This window comes from Aethalodelphis obliquidens, unplaced genomic scaffold (genome assembly GCF_003676395.1).
Source record: "Aethalodelphis obliquidens isolate GAN/ISIS:26980383/991018 unplaced genomic scaffold, ASM367639v1 scaffold3, whole genome shotgun sequence".
NCBI classification, from domain to species: Eukaryota; Metazoa; Chordata; class Mammalia; order Artiodactyla; family Delphinidae; genus Aethalodelphis; species Aethalodelphis obliquidens.
In genome coordinates this window covers 49,272,134-49,294,525 of record NW_020837947.1, presented here as the reverse complement: position 1 = coordinate 49,294,525, position 22,392 = coordinate 49,272,134, and the positions used below count along the sequence as shown (strand labels likewise).

The 22,392-nt window shown below is 44.9% G+C and overlaps 1 pseudogene; it reads left to right on the top strand.

The window, feature by feature from the left end:
* The window catches only part of LOC113613091 (coiled-coil domain-containing protein 162-like), a 30,810-nt pseudogene extending 10,526 nt beyond the window's left edge, over nt 1-20,284 (top strand).
* The last annotated feature ends 2,108 nt before the right edge of the window (nt 20,285-22,392 follow it).

Sequence of the window (22,392 nt, the reverse complement as noted above, 5' to 3'; positions counted from 1 at the left end):
GAAGGGAGTTATAGCAGAGTTCAGAGGAGGAGATTGTAAAGGTAGGCAGGGCCAGATCCTGAATGGCCTTGTGTGTAATCCTTAGGAGTTTGGATTTCATCCCAGAGTCAGTGGGAAGTCACTGAAGCATTTTGTCAGCAGAGGTAGGTTTTAGAAATATCATCAAAACACCTTGTGTGTGCCTGATGTTAGATGGATTGTTGTGAGGGGCTCCGAGAGGAAGCAAACCACAGAAGCACAGTTTGCTCCCAGCAGGGTCAGACTTTTGCCATAACAAGGCCTGGCACCTACCATGCTTCACTCCAGGCTGGATCTCCAGAAGAATCCATGGGGCAATCTTGTGCTCTTCCAGCCAGTGCCACACAATATGGTTCAGGTTTAAGAGTTGGTGAAGAAATCAGCCCACTGGAGGGCACTGGGCCAACGGTCATGACTCTGGTTCTTATGCAACCCAGGCGCCTGCCTTCTAGGGGAAGTTGGCAGATGAAGCCCCTTTGTGCTGCACTTTGACATCAAGCAGACTTTTAGTGACCTAGGAAGGCAGGGGTGAGTTGTAGAACAGCTTTTGAGAAACAAATTGCTCTCTGAGCTCATAAGACTTGCCAACAGAAGCACATAGGCTGTAGTCCCACAACAGATGCTGCTCAGGTGGCTCCAATGCTGCTTCTGGGAGGCCAAGTACCATCTGCAGAAGCAAAGTTCATCTGGAGAGAGGGACTGCTGGGAACTGGGAGTCTCCCTGCACCTCTCTGTCACCTGTCAGTCACTGCTGCCTGTCTGCCCCACTCAGACATGGTCCATGTGCCCATTGCAGATGCTCTGGCAGGGCGCTTACTCCTCTCCCTGCCTTCCCCTCACCCCCTATATGCCATCGCCTTGAGCTGATCTTTCAGCCCAGTCTCCTGAAGCCTCAGCAGAGCCACTGAGGGAAGGGAGCAACATGATTTCTCTGGCTTCTGGAGATGCTCAAGGGGAGTCCTGGCTATTCTTACCTCTTTGGTGTAACACAGACTCATCCAAGGCTTCCTCCTTGGCTGGTTAAAATAGCATGCTGGCTAAGAGAGGATGGCACAGGGCCATGGTGGTTCAAGTCTGCATTTCTGTTTGTTTGGGATCCTATATCTGCAGTGGCTATGGAGGCATTAGTTTGAGAAGTGTTTGCCCTGTGGAGGCCCTGTTGGCATGCTCAAGTTTGGGCACTGCTGTTCAGGACAGAGAGGGGTGAGTCACTGTGGCTGACTCTAAGCACTGGGCCTGGCCCACCTGGATGAGGTCACCAGCCACACCTTGATGGCCCCAGTGTGGTCTCATGACTTCTCAAGGCTTCAGGCTTTCAACGCACTCAATCTGGGAAGTGCTCTCTTTGTCAATACTAATTCATGTAGCCTTGGCCCTTTCACCATAAAGAAGTAAAGGTCCAGGGGATGGAATCTTGGTGTCCTTTGCCTTGGTGTCAGCAGTGGACTCTGGCTGTCCTACTGCTCACTTTCCAGGACCAGGATGGATTGCCCTCACCCACCTCCTCTGAGGGAACCCCTTGAGGAGGCCCTGGAGAGTGAGGGTGGGAGGCTGAGCGCCTCCCCTGACTGCCTGGCTCCTGCTCATAAAATCCCCCATGAGCAGAGGTTTTCATCTACTGTTTCCATCATGCATGTCTTGAGTGCATCCTGCTAAGCTGCTATAGTTGATAACCTTTACCGAAGCTTTACTATTTTTAAATTAGTATATACATTTTATTTAGGCATACATTTTTATATATAATTATTATAATTATATATACATTTTATGATTATATTAGAAAATAGAAATATGATGTATTAGAAAATACACTCATAATCTTACCCTCATTGATAGCCACTATTATTATTTTGGTGTCTTTCCTTCCAAATTTTATTTATAACTTTTAAAAATTCATGCACTTTTTTTTAACAAAATAAGATTATTCTATATGCCTTTTTGTTGTAGTGTACTTTTTTCACTTGACTATATGTTATAAACATGTTTCCTTGTCAATAAACATACATCCACAGCACAGTTTTTGGTGGCTGTTTAGTGTTTCATCCTATAGATGAATAAGACGTATTCAACCTGTTTTCCATCATTAAGTACCTTAGGTTGTTTCCATTTTTCTTTTCTATTGGAAGGGCTACTCTAAAGAACATCTGTTAACATATATTTTTGTGTATAACTTTTATTATTCTCTAAAAATAAATTCCTGGAAGAGGAGTTACTGGATCAAAGAGCATGAATATTTTAAAACCCTTTCACAGCCACTGCTGGTCTGCCCTCCAAAGTACTACACTGACTTCTCCTCCTGTCAGCAGTGGTGAGCGAGCCACTTTCCTCACTCCATCAGTACTGGGTTTTTATCAGTATTTGCCATCTCTGCTAGTTTGCCTGACCTGGCAAAGCGTGTCTGGGCCCTCTCTGGAGGTCAGTGGCACAGAGGTTGCACTGATAGGACAGTGTCACCAGGACAATCAAATCAGAGCCAGGGGAATCACCCCAGGCTGGAAGGAGAACCTAGTTTGTGCAGCAAACTTCCAGTGAGCCTAGAGCCGTCCAGACCCTGGAAGTGTCACAGATAAAGCTCATCAACTGAGCAGGCTGAATCTTGGAGTGGGCCCCATAGGACTGCCAGATACACACACAAACACACTCACTGATACGTGTTGAGGGACACATACAGACCTATAGAGACCTATACAAACACTCACGGAGAGAGACATACACAGAGAGGTACAGACACACAGAGAAACACACACAGACATGCATTTATGAATATAGACACACACACACAAATGCACACAGACACACTCACTGATACAGACACACAGAGACACACAAGCACTCCCATGGACGTGCAGGTCCTAGTCAGGTAGATCTGCCCTACCTTCCACATATTGGCTCCCATTTCTCTTGGAGTCTAAACCTAAGTCTGCCTTGGACGGTTGGACTTTTCCTCTGTTCCTTAAAGACCACCTCTTCAGAAAGGGTGCCCAGCAGCCTAGAGAAAGGGATGGAATGGGACTGCCTAGAGAGGGAGAACTATGGCCCTTTGACCAAGGCAAGAAGTGCCCCTGTCAGAGGCCCCACTTCAGAGGCCCCTCTGGCTCTGCTCCAGCCCCACCCTTCCCCACGGCCAAGGGGACGTGCCCACTCCGATCCCTGGCCTTCCTTCTAGACCGTGCTCCGGATACCTGGGCACTGGAATTCCTGGCCCTTCCCCAGATCATCCTCCCCAGAGAGAGAATGGGCCTCACCACCCGTGAGCACACCCTGGCCTGTGGGGTAGACAAGGACAGCTGTGCAGGGGTGTGGACAGCCAGGGTGTCTGCTTATATGCATGCAAGCCCCCCTCCCACCCGTGTGATGTGAGGTCAAAGGGAGGAAGCAAAGGGGGTCAAACTGTAAACTATGGGTTGGAGACTAGCTCTCCCTGACCATATCTCAGCATAGAACTCAGAGTAGTCCAAGGATGATAAAAATCAAACCTGGCCTCCCGAGTCCCTTTGAAGGTCTGTTTTTCAAAGTAGGAGAATTAAACATTTTCATTTCAATAGTTTGATTTATAACCTTTAAATATATAGAACACTTAGACACGTGGAACGTGGGCATCCGTTTGTACTCTTGTCCCTGGCCCTGCAAATGTTAAGAGCAGACCTGAAAGAGAGACTTTCAAGGCTACAGAGCTGATGTTTTTCCATGGAGGAGAAATGGAAGTGGATCTGTGAGCCAAGGTAACATGTGCCTTGAGCTCTGGTGTGGTGGGGCTGCCTGGGGGAGCTGCTGTGAGCGATGCCCCTTTTCAGATCACTTTCAGGAAAGACCACCTCGAGACCTGCCTCCTTTCCCTGGGTTGTGATGTGATGGCCAAAGAATGCAGCAATTTCGAGAGCTACTCCATGTGTTAAGAGCATGTATTGGAGCATGCTAGGCAGAAGCTCTGCCAGAAAGAGCAAGTATGTTCCCAGACAGACAAGAAGTGCATTGGGGAAGGTGTGGGGAGGGAGGCCCAGGAATCACTCCAAAGAGGAAATAAAACGCGGTGCAGTCTGGTGCAGGGAGGTGTTCTTATGCAAGAATTGAGGGTAGATGGCCCTCTCCAACGGTTTCTTCTCATTGGCTCATTTCCTTGGGCTCTGGTCTTCTCAGCTGGGAAGGTGATGGCCCCAGCAACACTGGGTTGTATGCTTTGGAGGGGTCTAGTGGGGAATATAAGAGGTAAGCAGTAAGGCAGCTGGCCCCCAGGGGAAGATCCATAGCTGACCTTCCCACCCTCAGCAAGCCCAAGGGACTTTGTGCTGTTCCTGGTTCAGCAAAGAAGCTAGGATCCTCGAATGAACTCTGTCTTTAGGATGCACATCATGGGTCTCACTGATGAGACTTCCTTAAAATGAGATCCCGTCCTAAAGTTCAGTGGAGCAACAAGCACAGTCCTAGCTCCAGGTGGAGCCTGAGGATCTCAAAAAGAAGCACGAATAACACAGATAAGGGCTGTCTGGAGCATGGTGCACTGAATAAATATTTGAGTTTGGGTATGCACTGCTTTCTCCTCTTTAGGAATTAGACATTATACGAAGAGGTCAGAGGCCACCTGAAGACAAGGCTGGTCAGGTAGGTCAGTTATTACTAAAAAAGTTCTCCATTTCTCAAATCCACAATCTCAGCAGTAGTCAGACATGGGACATCCTGGTGTCATTTTCTTGTGCCCCTTCCTATAGAAATCCCATCAATGACTGGTCCACTGCAGAGACATCCAAGGAGTGTGCCTGTACTTTTTAAGCAATGAGGGCTTTTTTTTTCTTAGTTTTTTGGTGACTTTTGTTATTTTTTTATTGCTTTGTTTTTTCTTTCTGTTTTTTTTTGGGGGGGGTGTTTGTTTTCTTTTGAGGCCAATGTGCCTTCTGAGGAGGAGGTATATAGGCTAAGGTGTCATGGGGAGGCCAGTTTGGAAATGGAAGCCAAGACAGTTGAAGTATTTTCTCCAAAGTACTTAAGTAGCATCTCTTCTGGGTTCATTCATTCAGCAGCCATTTATCGAGCACCTACTATGTGTCTGGAACTGTTCTGGGACCCTTAAGCCAACTTTAGCTTCTTCTGCCCACACTTGCACAACAGGATGTTCACCTTCTTCATTAAGTTCAAAGTAGAATACCAATTCAACATTGATATATTGATACAAAGGACTCTTTTTGCAGTGGCCGTGTGGAATTCCTGAATTATTTTCCATTAAAACAAAATTTCTGCTACTAGATTGCAGAGCTCAGTCACAATATGATCATGGAAGTCACTGCTCTGACTCGACTCACGGATTGGGAGGAGGAGACTCTGGATCTCAAAAAGCAAATTCGAAAAGAAGTCCAAGAAGAATATGAAGCATTAGTTCAAGCTTTGTTTGTGACATGTTTGCACATCAAAGTAAGTGACCTGGGTCGGATGTCTGGGCAGTCCTGTGGGGACCCGGGTGTACCTGACCCCCGCGGTGGCTGTACGGAGAGATCAATAACAGAGTGAGCTTTGTGACAGCAAGAGATTGTTGGGCCCAAGAATTCTCCAGCTCCAGGCTTTCACTGCAGAGAATGAGTCAGCAATGAGTGGTCATTATTTTCCCAAAAGAGACACTGAATTTTAAATAACTTAGATATTTGCAGTTTTCCTCACTCTACTGCCATGTTGCCATCTGATTGCTGTTGAGGGAAGGGGGAGTTTCTTCTCCCAAACCCCAACAGTTTATGTCACTGTTTTGTCTATTGAATGACCATCCAAAACAGGAGAGCACAGTGCCCTGGGCCAGGCCAAACCCCAGTGTAAGTGTAGGTAGCAACAGCCGCCTCCTGGAAGCTCACTGGGCAGATTCAGAATCTGAATCAGCTTTCAGAGATTTTACAACCTTCAAAATGCCCATCAGCCTTTCTCTCACATCTGGTGTCAGGGAGCTGCTGACCTGTCAGTAAAGGTCCAGGCAGAAGAGGAGTGAGGGGGTTCCCATGTGCCCACAGCACTGTGGAAGCCTGTCACTGTCTTATGATGTCTGAGCAGCTGTAAGATGGAGACCCATGCCTAAAATGGGCTATTGTGGAGCCTGGTCCCCCTGCCCTACAAGTGAGAATTTCAGTACAAACCTACCACCCCCAAGTCCATGGCTTCCCCCAGACCTGCCCCCTTCTCTGCTATTAGATGTTCCTCAGAGCCAGCCCCATTTGGGTCCTTCCCTTACTCCCTTCCCCCAAAGGATTCCAGGATGGTCCCTGGAGTTGGTCCATTGAGAGGAGTTTCCACTGATGCTCTGCCTTGGTCTGGTTATTCCAGAGAGGAATGGACCTTTCTCCTTACTGTGAAGTGTCCACAAAACACAAATGCTTACAAATATTAAGGTATCCAAACCAACATGCATTGGGCCTGGTGCTGCAGGAGAGAGGTGAGCAGACAGTGAAGTCTAGAATTTACTAAGCCATCTTTCGGGTGTCAAATTGTTGGAAAATGTCTTAGGTTCTTTTTAGTTTCTGCCAGATTCCTAGACAAAAAGGAAATTCTCCACTTCTCTCAGGCTCAGTGAGTTCCACAAGCCCCTGAAGGTAGGGGAATCGCTGTTTTACCCCAGGGTCCCAAGAAGATGGTGAAGCTTTTGCTGTGTGGCCAGTAGCCAGGCTTCCTGCTGTGGCTCCCCGGCACTAACCTCCTGTTTCCTCTCCCGGGAAGTGGTTTAGAGGTGAAAGGATATCCCACAGTCACCCCTCACCCAAGGATGCTGGGTCTCCAAGTTGTACTTACTGATGAGCGAGCTATTTCACCATAAGCTGTTAGCCATAGACATTCGGAACGGGCTGTTTCACAATGAGATTTCTGTTGGAGCCTAAAGAGGAAGGCAGCCAGCTTGATTCCTTCCTCTAATTTATCTATTTTTATTTTATTTTATTTTATTTTATTTTTATTTATTTATTATTATATTTTTTTGCAGTACGCGGGCTTCTCATTGTTGTGGCCTCTCCCGTTGCGGAGCACAGGTTCCAGACGCGCAGGCTCAGCGGCCATGGCTCACGGGCCCAGCCGCTCCGCGGCATGTGGGATCCTCCCGGACCGGGGCACGAACCCATGTCCCCTGCATCGGCAGGCGGACTCTCAACCACTGCACCACCAGGGAAGCCCTTAATTTATCTATTTTTAATGGAGTTCCTTGTTAGTGGCTCATGGACAATGTCTTACCTGGTCAGGTTCTGCTGGGTCAAACTGATAGCAAAAATCCCTAGGTTCAAATTCCCAAGTAACCCTTTGTGTATGGGGCAGTGGGGGGGGGGGGGGGGGGCTGGGGGGTGGTTTGGTTTTCCGCCTGTGACCTCCCATTCTTCTACCTGCTCAGCTTGTCTCGGCCTCTGACAACCACAGGCTCTGAGATGTGCGGGTGATGAAGCCCTGCGGGTTGAAGACAACACTAAAGGGGCCGCTAGTGAGGCTTCCAGACAATACCCGATGGAGTAATTGTCTGGGTGGATGTTGTTTTCATGTGATATTATTTCTGAAAGTTAGGTTTTAGGGGGCAAAGTGACTCTTCCTCAGCTGACCTTCCTGAACTTGAGCCTGCAATTTGCAGAAGCTGGATGAGAATCAGCTTAATTTGATCCAGAAAGTGTGTGAGCTCATCGGTGAAGTAAGAACAGAAGGGACTGACAATACGAAAGAAAGGCCTAAAGAAGAAATGGGGCTCCACCAGACCTGACGAAGAAATGAAAGAAAATCCAGCCACAGTATGTGATCTCATTTTGAGTGGGGTATCAGCATTTCATCCTAGCGTCTGACCCCACTGCTCACTCTGTTTGCATTCCTGTCCTGTTTCCCTGAGAAATCCTTGTGTCAGGCATTTGAAAAGGGCACTGGGTCTCACTGCACAATTGTCTCATCTTCTGGAAGGCATGTTTCTGATGTCAGGATTCATGTCCTTCCTGAGAAAAGTGCTGGGGGCAGCCTTTTCTGAAAGGCTTTTCTAAGCAGGAGCAGCTGCTGGCCTTGGAGCAGGACAACTGCAGCCTGGCCGCCCTGGTGTGCAAAATGAGAAGCCTGGGCCACTGGAGGCTGGCGGTGCAGCAGGCGCACTTCCGGGGCCAGCTGAGCAGGGCTGAGAAGGTGAGAGCGCTGGGGGAGGGAGGCCCGGCCCAGCAGGGGGAGGGGGTGGCACTGGCCTCCTTGGCTGCAGCTGCTGTGCTGGTGTCAGGTAGCAAGTTTTCCTGGGAACGGGCAAGAGCAGAGCCTGGGGAGAAATAGGAAAGAGCCAGAAGCAAATGGCAAAGAAGCAAATGAGAGAACAGATCAGAGTTTAGCACAAGGGAAGGGAAAAGATGGAGCGGGCAAGCTTTGTCAAAACACTGCAAATCCTTGAGTTTCAAGCATGATGATCTGAGGAAAATGAAGGAACAATAAGTGGAAAATCTGCTTTAAGGAAAATTGAAACCAGAGCACATATCAATAGTGGTTTGGAAACTTTTACTTACTGTTTCTGAAAGTCTTTATTTACTCTGATCTGTCACACTGTTCTTAACTGAAATCAAGGAAGCAGTGGCCAGCAGGAGCTGTGTTCTACCAGAAATTTTAGAGAACGATGGATGATGAAGTGGTTTAGAGACTCCTTGGGAAGCTGAAAATACGGAAAGGAAACTTATATCCTACCTTACTGTGTTTGGGATGTTCACAGGAAGCTATGCAAAGTAAAAAAGAGTGTTTGAACATCAAACTAATGGCAGAACAAGAAGTGCTTTTATTTTGTCAACAGCTATTGGCTCTAAGGCAGGCCCTGGCCAGGGCTCAGGCAGACAACCTGAGGATATGCAAGTAGCAGGAGAGCCAGGTGTCTGAGCTCAGAACCCCTCTTCCTCCCTCTCTTTGAACACGCTCTGGCGACCATACGTGGCACTCCGTTGCCTGTAGCAGTCACCAGAGGAACACAGTGTGAAGCCAAGCAGACGGCACTACTGGTGAAAGATGGCCTGGACCCTGGCTTCCCTTCTGCCTTCTTTCCAGCCCAGAAACCGGGGCAGTGGCCAAAAGGCTTTTGTTCTTATTCATATTTGGCTAAAATAGTGAAATATAGCTCATAACTAAGATTGTTCTGTGTGTTTCTCTGAGGATCTTTTTTACCCAGAGGGTATCTTGGGGTCTGGGTCTCTGCCTCTAACACATTCCTTTCACGCTCCAAGCATGTTTTCCATGAGTGTGGCCCTGCCATCAGCGTTATGCCCCAAGCAGAGAGTCTTGGTTTCCTTTCCTGATGACCCACACTAAGTCTTAATTTCAGAAGTTACTGATGCTCTATAGGGCCTGGCACCAAAATAAAGGCTTTTTAAGTCTAAGCTCTTAATAACTGTGCCAACCCTCTGAGCATGAATGAAACAGAGACCCTACGTTTAGAGAGAGAACAGCTGAGTTCAAATAACAGCCGAGGAAAGCTGGGCATATTTTAAAACATAAAATATAATTTGTTCCTTTTGGACCCTAATTCTTCCATTATTGTGTGCCAGTGAGTCATGATGTATAATTATATAAAGTCACCCTACAAATATTAATCATCATTATTAATATTATAATTAAGGATCGACCTTCTAGTGACTGTTGATTAGAAAAATTTCAGAACAGAACCAATTATTACTACTCTTTTCCTTTTCCAACCATCTAGAATCTGGCTTCCTCAGGGCTATTTTGGAAGTCGAAACAGAGACAAGATTAGCACCTCCCTTCCCCACTCACTGTACGTATTGCATCACCCTGTGTCTCCAGGTACAGCCCTTCCATTGCTATTGCGTGATAAAGGCGGAGTGACAGGGAAAATGCAGGTTGTGGTAGATATGACTATTTGGTCTTGCTACTGGCTGGCACAGGACAGGATAGAGCAGCTGGGCTGTGGTACCCTGAGCCCAGGAATACTTCACACAGTTCTGCCCCTGGGCGCTAATGGAGGGGACAGTTGTGTTGGCCAACCTCTCATCCCCTGCCCTCTGCTGAGAAGAAAGACTCTGTGCCTTTATTTCCTTTGGCCTTTTCCTGCCATAGGCTGAATTGCTGAAAGAATTAGAACACAGAGTGACCCAGGAAGCTCGCCACCGGCAGCAGGTGGATTTAATGAAAACCTCTAGCATGGAGAAGCTTTTGGAGGATGTGGAGCAAAAAGAACAGCACCTGCAGCTCCTTACTGAAGAGTCCAAGATGACTTCTAAACTGGGCCAGCTCCAGCAGAAGAAAATTCAGAGAGAACTCTGACAGGTAACTCCAGTGAGAGGTAGTAAATCAGGGTGTACCAGCCACAGCTGTTTGATTCTTCCCCTGTCTTTTCCGTGCCTCTCATGCCTCCAGAGCAGTGTTCCTCACCTTTGGCACTCCCAGGAACAGCAGGGAAATGGAAATATCTATACCTGGGTGATTGTTCAGGCTGCTTGTGACAAAAGGTGATGGCTTGACTGCCACGAGGCCCAGAATCTTGGCGTCTTTGTAAGCCACTTGAAAAACATATTTCTACCTGGCTCTAATCTTTGAACTAGGAGGGATCTTTTGGAAAATCTCGATGAATAATCTGGAAAAGCAGCAAGTATTATGGAAGCTATTATAAGGGAATTTTATTCATGGTGTTTCTGGAACTACAGAAATAAAAAAGGAAAGGCAAAGTGGTTTCCAGACCCAATATGTTATTCTTAAATATACCCCACAGTTGGGGCTTCCCTGGTGGCACAGTGGTTGGGAGTCTGCCTGCCGATGTAGGGGACACGGGTTCGTGCCCCGGTCCGGGAAGATCCCACATCCCACGGAGCGGCTGGGCGCGTAAGCCATGGCCGCTGAGCCTGCGCGTCCGGAGCCTGTGCTCCGCAACGGGAGAGGCCACAACAGTGAGAGGCCCACGTACCGCAAAAAAAAAAAAAAAAAAAAAACCCACAGCAAAAAAAAAAGGGAGGAAATAATATAGTGTACATGCGGACTAATGCAAGTCCCAACAAAGGAGACCACAGAATGAAATTCAACACAAAGGGAAAAAACAAAAAACAAAAAAAACTGAGCACCTTCTGGGGTAGGTACTTCACACATATTCATTGAATGAATAAGTCAGTTAATTCACCAGAGATATTAGGAAACAGAAATCAGAAGTTTAAATGATTGCAAGTGTTTCAAGTGCTCAAGGAGATCAGTAAGGAGAATTTTACAAAAATAAATGACAAAAAAAAAGGATAAAAAATGTATCCTCTCACAGTTCAGGAGGCCAGAGTCTGAAATCAAGGTGTGGGTCCCTACAGGAGACTCTGGCAGGACCTGTTCCATGGCTCTCCTAGCTGCTGGGGGCTGCCTGCCATCCCCCGCGTCCCTCCGCGTGCAGCTACAGCTCTTCAGTCCTGGCCCCCTTCCCTGTCTCTCTCTCTCTCCCTGTGTTTATACTTGCTTCACTTTTTATAAGGTCATCAACATTGGATTTAGGGCCCACCCTTTAATCCAGTATGACTTCATCTTAACTTAATCACATCTACAAAGACTCTATTTTCCAAATAAAGTCACATTTTGAGGTTCCAGGTTGACACTTTGTGGGGGACACTATTCAACCCATTACACTATTACTTTTTTTTATAATTAAAAACAATTAGGAGATGATAAAAATAAATTAAAAAAGAAAAAAATGCCTGTGATCTATGCAGATAAGGCACGCTTTGGACCTAGCGACTCTCTGGCCAGGGGACTCTGGGTAAGGGTTGCAAGGGGAGAGCAAACACAAAGTTAGCCTCTGGCTGTGGGCCCTCCGTCAGGCCTGGAGACGGTGCTCAGAGCATTCCCTGCACATGATGAGTTGAACTCAGCATAGAGATCTGGAAGAGAGATCACATCTCTGCTTGAAGCCATCCCGGGGCTCCCACAGGTTCTTGGGGTAGATGCATGGCTTGGCCTACAAGGTGAACTGGTTCCTCCCCCCTCCCCACTTCCCCTCTAATAAAATAAACATAAAAGATATGACTTTTGTGAGTAAACTTCTGGCTATTATAAGGTAATAAAGGGTTCCAAGGGCTGCCTCTGTCCCTCTCTGATTAAGTTCTTGGCCTTCCTGGAGCTCCTGATTTTCAGAAGGCTGAGTTCAGCCTGACCAGGATTTCACGAAGACTTGTATTCCTGGGGTAGCCTGGGACCCACACTCTCCATAGTAATACCCCAACCCACCCCTCACAGTGAACTGACAAAAGTGTGCACCAAGAAGCATCTCTGCTTCCCAAGCACTTTTCCCTTCAGATGAGAAGCCGGCTTGCCCACGAGCGTAGCATGGAGCTGGATGCTTTCCAGTGGATGGAAGAGCTACAAAGTCAGCTTAGTGACACTGAGAGATCCTCTGCCCAGAGGAGCTCACCAGGCGGTAAGGATACCCTTTCTCTCTCTAAGCTCTCAGGGTCCAGGGTTGGGATTGAAGGAGGGCCCCAGGGACTAACGATAACAAACCAGTGGTTATTGAGTGGGTGCTCCATGTTTGTTGAATGAATGAATAAACCTTCATCCTCGGTTGCAGTCAGAACTTTCTACTTCAGTTCACCTTGGAGTACTGATAGGCTCTACTAAAAAGTTTCAATCATAAAAACTGGTTCCAGTTGAAATATGTCAACTAAAGAACATTGTGTAGTTCACTAGATTTTGAAGCATCTTAACACCTTGGTCCTATAGAGGAGTAGAGTTTGCCACCCTAGTATGTCTCTTTGGCATATTGTTTTAAGCTGGTTGTCTCTGAGGAAAAGCAGACATCGGAAAGAAGTTGCCCTTTTGTAAAAACTGTTTACAGTTGTAAGGGTGTCTCCCTCTTCAGTGCGAGGAAGAGGAGGATGACCAAATCTCTAGAAATGTATCTATGGAAAAGACAAATCTGTGTAACAGTCTTACCCTTGTTTATTGTGCTTTTCCTGGTAACCTCCCATAGCTGACTTTCCCCCATCCTCATCATCCTCTTCTGTCTTTAGCTGAGGATGGTATTTAAGTTGAGAGCTTCGGTAACGTTGGCAAGTAACTCAGTTTTCCTCAGTCTCTCCCATGTATACATGTTATTAAACTTTTGTCTGCTTTCCTCGTGTTAATCCACCTCATGTCAATTCAATTCTTAGACCAGCCAGAAGAACCTAGAAGGTAGAGGAAAATTTCTTCCTCCCCGATAGGATATTAATGACCACATTTCTCAGATGTTATTCAGAAAGTACATCATGATTCTTGGGTCCTAGGGGCTTGAGGAGTATTATGGAAATGGCAATCAAAACAGCACTCCGGACAGTGCAGCCAGCAAATAGCAAAGAGGCCAGACTCCGGGATGTCTCTAAACTAACTTCTTCCCCTATAAGATGAGGACTAAATAAATTCCAGGTTCTCTTCTAGATCTATCAAAAATATTACCCAATCAGTAGCCACGATCAGCCTATTGTTAAGGTCAGCCAAGCTCCTCCTTTCTGTTCCATAGCATAGCTGGTGGGTGAGGGTATGGACTTTGGGGTAAGACAGCCAAGGTTCAAATCCTTCCTCTGTCACTGCTAGCTGTGTGACCTTGGACAGGTTAATTCACCTCTCTGAAAAATACCCACCTCAAAGGTGTATTCTGAGGACTCAGTGAAACAATGTGCGTCTGCCACAGAGTGTAGTAGCACTAGGTCATTGAGCAAATGTTGGTTATTACACTTGCATATATGTGTGTCCTCCTTTATGTGTTTCCTTTTGGCTACTTATAGTGTGAATGATGTGAGAAAACATAGCCTGTCAGAGGCAGAAAGATTCTTTTCAAAGGTCAAGATAGTTTGGGTTTTCTAAGAACAAGGCTGGGCTTGTTGGTAAAGCCCCAGGGTGCTCCTGCCTGCCGGTGCCTGCTGCCTGGGCCCTGATCGTGGGGCTGGCGTCCCCCACCCCAGCCCAGGTCCAGAGAGGAAGCAAATCAAGAGCGCCCAAGGGCCCTATTTTGACCACCCACCCTGAGTGGTTCTGTCCTTGCACTCTCCTCTCCACTCTCGCTGGGGTTTTTTGTTTCTCCCTTTCCCCTCTGCCTCCAGCCCAGCCAAGCATCTTTTAAATTCCTTTCTGAGTTAACATGTCCTCTCAAACTGCCATCTGTGTCCTCTAAGACCTGCACATTTACAAAGAAGGACCAGAGTGGGGCAGGAGGCAGGTGGGGGGAACCCTAATTCCCAGGACTGGGGACACGGCAGGAGTAAAAGAGAAGCCTCTCTTTCAGGAAGCAGAGGTAGAAGTTACTCCCAAGTCTCAGCCCCTATCTGTCTCCTGCAGCGACGGGAGGGGGTTTGCTTAGGACTTTCTACATGTTGTCTACTGAAGAAAAATGCACAACCTAAAAGCTGCAAATTAAGTTTTACTTGGGGAGCTTACTAAGGACTGTAGCCCAGGAGACAGCCTCTCAGATAGCTCTGAGGAACTGCTCTGAAGAGGTAGAGAAGGATCCAGGATATAGAGGAGTTTTGCTGAAAAACAAACCATGTGGTTGAACATCATAAGATTACTGCTAATCACAAAAAAAACAAGTTAATGATTTTAGTGCTTTTCTGTGTATGGGAAGATGCAAGACTCTGGGCTCATTGAAATTATTCCCTAGGTATGCATCTTAACCATCTAGGGCCAGCTTCCAGAGCACAGAATGTTTCCTGTTTTTCTCCATCCTAAATTCCCCTCAGGGCACACTGAGGGGAGCAGAACTGCAGTAGCTGATGGCTTGATGGCAGGCAACATTCTTCATTTACTGGAATGGCAGGCAACATTCCCTTTCCAGAGTGTAGATTCATCAGAGGTCATACCTGTCTAAATTTAGTACCAAGCACTAGAGGACAGCCAGATATTACCTATACTATTGGTGCTAAAAGGTAAAAGTCAGCCATTACCACTCCTTTCTCAGATGTCTAGCCAGAAGCGTGAGGTGACCCAGGTCTCTCTCCTTTCTGTAGAGGTGGTCACAGCAGCCTCCCTGCTTCCCAGCAGAAGCAGAATTAAGGGGCAAGTTCTCTTTACTTAGCATTAACATGGATTCCCCTTAGGATCTTGTAACTCCTGAGAAATTACAATTTGTTCTAGTTCAGTTACTCTCAAAATGCTTAAGGAAAAAAATGGAATCAATTGGCTTACAAAACTGAAATGTTCAGAGATAGATTGGCTTAAGCTGGCTTGATCAAGGCTTGTTTTTATTTTTTGAATTTTTATTGATTTACAATGTTGTGTTAGTTTCTGGTGTACAGCAAATTGATTCAGATATATACATATATATATACATATGTGTATATATATATTCTTTTTCATATTCTTTTGCCTTAGTTTATTACAAGATATTGAATATAGTTCCCTGTGTTATACAGTAGGACTTCTTTGTTTATCTATTTTATATACAGTAGTTAGTATCTACTAATCTCAAACTCCTAATTTACCTCTCCCCCCCCCACCTTTCCCCTTTGGCAAGCAGAAATTTGTTTTCTACGTCTGTGGGTCTATTTCTGGTTTGTAAAGAAGTTCATTTGTATCATATTTTAGATTCCATATATAAGTGATATCATATTTGTCTTTGACTTACTTAGTATGATAATCTCTAGGTCCATCCACGTTGCTGCAAATGGCTATACTTCATCCTTTTTTAATAGCTGAGTAGTATTTCATTGTGTGTGTGTGTGTGTGTGTGCATGTGTATCTCACGTCTTCTTTATCCATTCATCTGTTGATGGACACTTAGGTTGCTTCCATGTCTTCTCTATTGTAAATAGTGCTGCTATGAACGTTGGGGTGCATGTGTCTTTTCGAATTATAGTTTTCTCTGGATATATGCCCAGGAGTGGGATTGCTGGATCATATGGCAACTATTTTTTAGCTTTTTAAGGATCTTCCATACTGTTTTCTATACTGGCTATACCAATTTACATTCCCACCAACAGTGTAGGAGGGCTCCCTTTTCTCCACACGCTCTCCAGCATTTATTATTTGTAGACTTTTTGATGGTGGCCATTCTGACTGGTATGAGGTGATACCTCGTAGTTTTGATTTGCATTTTTCTAATAATTAGCCATGTTGAGTATCTTTTCATGTGCCTGCTGGCCATCTGTACGTCTTCTTTGGAGAAATGTCTATTTAAGTCTTCTGCCCATTTTTTGATTGGGTTGGGTTATTTTTGTTTGTTTGTTTGTTTTTTGTTTTGTTTGCGGTACACGGGCCTCTCACTGTTGTGGCCTCTCCCGTTGCGGAGCACAGGCTCCAGACGCGCAGGCTCAGCGGCCATGGCTCACGGGCCCAGCCGCTCCGCGGCATGTGGGATCTTCCCGGACCGGGGCACGAACCCGCGTCCCCTGCATCGGCAGGCGGACTCTCAACCACTGCGCCACCAGGGAAGCCCTGGGTTGTTTTTTTGTTATTGAGTTGTATGAGCTGTTTGTACATTTTGGAAATTAAGCCCTTGTCAATCGCATCGTTTGCAAATATTTTCTTCCAGTCCATAGGTTGTCTTTTTGTTTTGTTTATGGTTTCCTTTGCTGTGCAAAAGCTTAAAGTTTGATTAGGTCCCATTTGTTTATTTTTGCTTTTATTTCTATTGCCTTGGGAGTCTGACCTAAGAAAACATTGCTACAATTTATGTCAGAGAATGTTCGGCTATGTTCTCTTCTAGGAGTTTTATGTTGTCATGTCTTATATTTAAGTCTTTAAGCCATTTTGAGTTTATTTTTGTGTATGGTGTAAGGGAGTGTTCTAATAACTTCATTGAGTTACATGTAGCTGCCCAGCTCTCCCACCACTTGCTGAAAAGACTGTCTTTTCTCCATTGTATATTCTTGCCTCCTTTGTCAAAGATTAATTGATCATAGATGTGTGGGTTTATTTCTGGGCTCTCTATTCCATTCCATTGATCCATATGGGTGCGATCAAGGTTTGAACTATTTCTTGAGGACTGATTTCTCTCTGCATCTCTGGGCCCTGAGCAGTCTGAGAGCAGACAGGAAGTGGAGCCCCTTGGGAAGCAAGATGGCTGCCACCCCTGTAGCTTCCATCCTCTGTTCAAGCTCACATGGCAGGAGTGGGGTGTGGAGAAGGGACAGTTAAAAGCAATCGAGCTCTGACTAGGCTGACTCAGGTCATGTGACCAATTTTGAACAAATCACTGAAGCCAGAGACTGAGATGCCTGGTAGGCTTAGGCCCAGCTCACATGTTCTCCCCTGGAGCCAAGGGTAGGGTCAGCTCACTCTCGCCTCCTCTTCACAGCAGCTGTTTTATTTTATTTCATTTATTTTTAATTGAAGTATAGTTGATTTACAGTATCATATTAGATTCAGGTGTACAACATAGTGATTCAATGTGTTTATAGATTATATTCTATTTAAAGTTATTATAATGCAGCAACTATTTTAAATCTTCCTGGTCTCTTCAGACTTTCAGACACTGTCCTCCTCCCCTATCAGATGGGAACTCCCTCTACTTCTTGTCCCCAGCCTACCTACATCTATACTCATCTGCTTCTCCTTCCCTCCTGTTAAAATGGAAAAGGTGCCCCCTTTCTTCCTTGGGACAGTTGCTGTTAAGAGCATCCCATGGGCTTCTGTCTTCTCAGGGGTCTTGAGCTAATCTTTGTCTGCTTCCTCTCTACACACTCATGTTTCCCACACATCTATCCTTCTGATCTAATAACCAACAATGACTTGTTGAGCATGTATGTGCCATCATCATAAAATCCACCATAAAATAAAATTAACATCTAACCAGTTGAGCCAGAAATCTGAGAGCTATTCTTCCTCACCCTGTAAATCTAATTAATTACCAAGTTCTATTAATGTGAGTATCTCAGTCTGTCCACTTCTACCCACAAGTCCAAGTAACCCATCATCTCTTTCTCTTTCACTTGGTCATGGACCCTCAGGCAAAAGACTCCATCCAGGTTTTGACATCTTCACTCAGAACTGATGAAGCTGGATCAGAGGCCCATTTTAAGCTCTAAAATTTTATGAATTAAATCTAGGCCTGTACATTGTAACCAGAGATACAATTTAACATTTTTCACATTATAGGCCTTATATCCCTGGCTCACTACTCCCTAAGTTCTGCTTCCACATCATCCAGATACAGCCAGTAACACCTTTTAAAGACTCATCTCATGGGCAGTAAAATAACAAGAAGGATTCAAAGGCCAAAGACTGTAAGTAATGATAAATTTGATTATGTATATGAAACAATGAAAAATGTAAATATGAAATTATGGATTTAGGGTCACTTCAAATTTACATTAAAAAATTGTGTATCGGGGCTTCCCTGGTGGCGCAGTGGTTGAGAGTCCGCCTGCCGATGCAGGGAACACGGGTTCGTGCCCCGGTCCAGGAAGATCCCACATGCCGCGGAGCGGCTGGGCCTGTGAGCCATGGCCACTGAGCCTGAGCGTCCGGAGCCTGTGCTCTGCAACGGGAGAGGCCACAACAGTGAGAGGCCCACGTACCAGAAAAAAAAAAAAAAAAAAAATTGTGTATCAGGACCTTATCTCAGTGGTTGGGTGTTAGAAAATAAAATTCTGGATTTCTCACAAAGGGAATTTGTCCATGAATTGTTGCTGAATCAGTGTGTTTATGTGGGAAGGAGGGTCTAGGGCTTCCTACTCTGCCATCTTGATGACATCACTCCTCAGTAATAAAATTCTGATGTTGAAACAATTAAGTCCAAAAGCTCTCACTCAATTACAGTTCAGTAAATGGGTATGAAAGTCAGTACCAACACCTTGCCGTGTTCTGTCTCTGAATTTTTTTTTTTGATTATCTACAATAATTAACTAGCAGCATCAGAGCCTTTATCTGAGTTCCTTGGCAGAGCAGAAATAAAGAATTTCAGAAGTCATCTTAAAACACGTGAGAAATCTACCCTCCAAAGAAAGTCTTGGAATGCAGATTAGTTTGAAGTATAGCATATATTTGAAGATTTTTTTTAAATATTTCAGCTCTTAGCTTATGTAAAACACTATTTGCATCCTCTTCCACTGCCTTCTCTGAGTGTAATAAGTATTACACTCTTTGCTCCACTGTTTTTCAGAATCCCCTCCAGAGGTTTTTATATCTAGTCAACACATTTAACAGTTCCTCCCCTCTTACCTTGAGAAAAATTAAGAGGAAAAAATATAATCATTCTGTCAGAGAAAATATGCCATCCTAAGGCCTCTTTTGAAACTGATGGTCTAGTTAGTGGACCAAAAGTTTGTTGCAGTATTTTTAGACACAGTTAAGGGGAGACACACAGAGAGGGAAGAAGCAGGTCAGGAACATACCCAATTGAGATCCTTGACCAAGTAGGGCCACATTATCAATACCCACCTTTTGCTTGGCCCACCAATCTCTGTGCAGTCATCTTTCAGCAAAAGGTGAAGTTCTACTATATGTCTATTTGTTTCTGCAAAGCCCTTTCCAAAAGGAAGCAACATTCTGTTGATTTGTATGGGACCACAAGGCTTTTAAGATTCACTCCATCCCCATTTCACTCCCCAAAGCAAATGTTCCTGCAGTGGGGCAGGTTGCTGATCACAACTCTTATGGTTGCGAAAGCTGCTTAGTAGCTAACTACATTAGTGGACATCCACTAGGTTTTAGAGATTTAGAAGGGTGATGGTCTAAGACTAATTGTTGGCCACTTTACCCTACTAAATAAACTCTAATAAATAAGGAAGTGTCTTGTGGGCCCATTGGCTTGCGTACAGTATAGAGACCCCGAGCAAAAAGGCTGAGGTCCAGGAAAGCCACAAAATTAGTTGGGGCCTCTTCAAATCTATCTAAGGTCTGACTTCTGAAATAAGGCCTATGAGACAAGTGAGATAAATACAGATTGAGAGGAGTTTATACATGGCTGAGATATAAGAACACCAATGATTTTCTTTTAAAAAGTAGCACTGCACCAACACAAATGATAAAACATTAAAGAATTTATTGATTACTCCAAATATGGGATATCTTTCCTTCCTTAGCTGGAAATGGCTTTCCATTGATGGATTCATTCCTGACCAGTTCCCTTTATAACAAGAGGCAAAATATGTACAAGAAGGCACACTAAATGGCCTAACCCAGACTGAACCAATGACCTTGGTCTTATTAATAACAGTGACTTGTAATGATGCTATAACAAGAATTATTCACCATCTTTTTAAAAGGCTCCAGTATCTACTTAATATTTATATTGCAGGTACCTATTAAACACAAAAAAAGAATTGACCATGTCTTCCTACCCAATGTGGCAGAAAATGTTCAACTTTAAGGTTTTCAAGTTAAAATGGCTCCATCCAGAATCCCATTCAGACCTGACTGGTAATCATATATCCTTTTTCCAAGTTTTATTTCTATGAGCATTTGAATGAATAAAAATAATTCTAAATTCCATTAAGCCTTTTATCTAAATTTTACTATCTGTATTGTGAAGATAGCATGGAAGAACTGAGATGAGTACATGTTGTTGTCCCAGATGAAGTAGTGTTTGGCCCTGAATTTTAAAACATAAGAGTTGATTTGCTTTTTGTTTTTGTTTTGCGGTATGTGGGCCTCTCACTGTTGCGGACGCACCGGACTGGGGCAAGAACCCGTGTCCCCTGCATCAGCAGGGGGACTCTCAACCACTGCGCCACCAGGGAGGCCCTTGATTTGCATTTCTACAACCTAGGCCTTGCCTCTGGTCAATGAGCAACCTCGTAATATGGGTTCTAGAGTTACTGATTAGGTGAGAGAGCCAGGAGAGAGGGCATTGCTACCAGACAGCATTCACTAACAAGTGAAAAACCAGGACAGAGATTAATCCAAAGAAACTTCAAAGCACTTATTTCTATTTGTTTCACTTAAGAACACCATTCTCTATTTACAGTCTTTTTTTTCTTCCTATAAATGGCAAGACACTCTTCAGACTTTTGTAAAGTCCTAATCCAAGTCTTTTTGTTCAGACAGGAAAATTTATCTTGGGTAAAGGAATAAATAAATAGATGAATGGAACAGAAGAGACTAGAGAAACATATTTACATACATAAATTTATATATGATATATGTAGCTTTTCAAATTAAGGAAAAAGTTGGGTCTATTTGAATTAGATTAAATCATCACCTTACACTATACACAATGAATGCCAAATGGATTAAATATCTACATGCACACACACATGCACACGCACAGACATACAAACTTATTTCTGAAATAGGACAAAAAACAAAAGGAAGATTGATGACTTTGACATCAAAATTAAAAATTCAACATGATATGACCAGGTATGATACCACTTAACGATTTATGACCTCTCAGCTCCAAATTCATCCTTCACTGTCTTCCATGAAATAATGAATCTGGACCCTGTAAACGTTTCTTCTTTGTCACCTGGCAAGATGTTAAGCTTTGTCAGGATAGGGTGCTGGAGGGACCCTGGAGAAGGAAGAAGGTTTCTCTTCCAGGTTCTGGGGTCCTCCTCTAGGCAGGCTCCTGCAGTATGCATGGCTTCTGCAGCACCAGGTTCCTGTAGCACACGCAGCTTCTGCAATGCCCAACTCCAGTGGTGCATGCAGTTCCCTGGTGGAGTGCCACTGGCATGGCTCCTCCTATGAAGGAGCTTCTCCTGCCCCAGCACCCCTTTGGATGCTTCACAGCCTCAGTGAACTTCTCTGCCATTCAGCCTTGGCCACACCCTCTCCCATGAGGTCTGGATGTCAGCCCAGGAGGGTAGTGGTGGCTCCCTGTATCTGATATTCCTATATCCTTTAGAGCTCTCTTTATTGCTTACCAGCCAATCCTCCCATTACTTCAATCCCTTGTTAAATAATTCTTTATATTAAACTTTTCCCGTTTGATTTCCATGTGATTTCTGTCACCTAAATGGCCCATGACCAATATAGAACTGATACCAGTAACGGAGTGGTCCTAGGAGACAGACCCACAAAGATGGGGTTTGGGGATTTGTTTGGTTACATCCTTGGGCTTGAACACAATGCCAAGCTCCTTGCTAAGGGGAAATGGAAGGCTGTGTGTAATCCTTTGCATGCAGTGGAATGACAATTAACCGAGCTACCACCTCTCGTAGACTGTGATGAAGTACCTGCTGAAGCACTACCTTGGGAACCTAAAGTGCTCCTACATTGACTCTCATGGCAGTAATGATGACCATAAGGACTGTGGTGTGGGATGGAGTTTTTTTTAATGCACTTCAGCACTTAGGGAAGAAAATGACAAGCTCAGGTCCTTTGATTCCCAGCTCAAATCATGGCCCTGAGAACCAGAAAGCTTTGATAGTAGCCTTTTAAAATCTCTTATTTCTTGTAGTTAGGAGGGTAACACTGCTACAAGTCAAGCACAAATTTTAATTGTGCAAAATGCTAAATTACCGAGATAGATGAATTTACAGTCTTGTTTCTCACTGCTGCTGAAACGGGCTCTCATTTCAGTGGCGA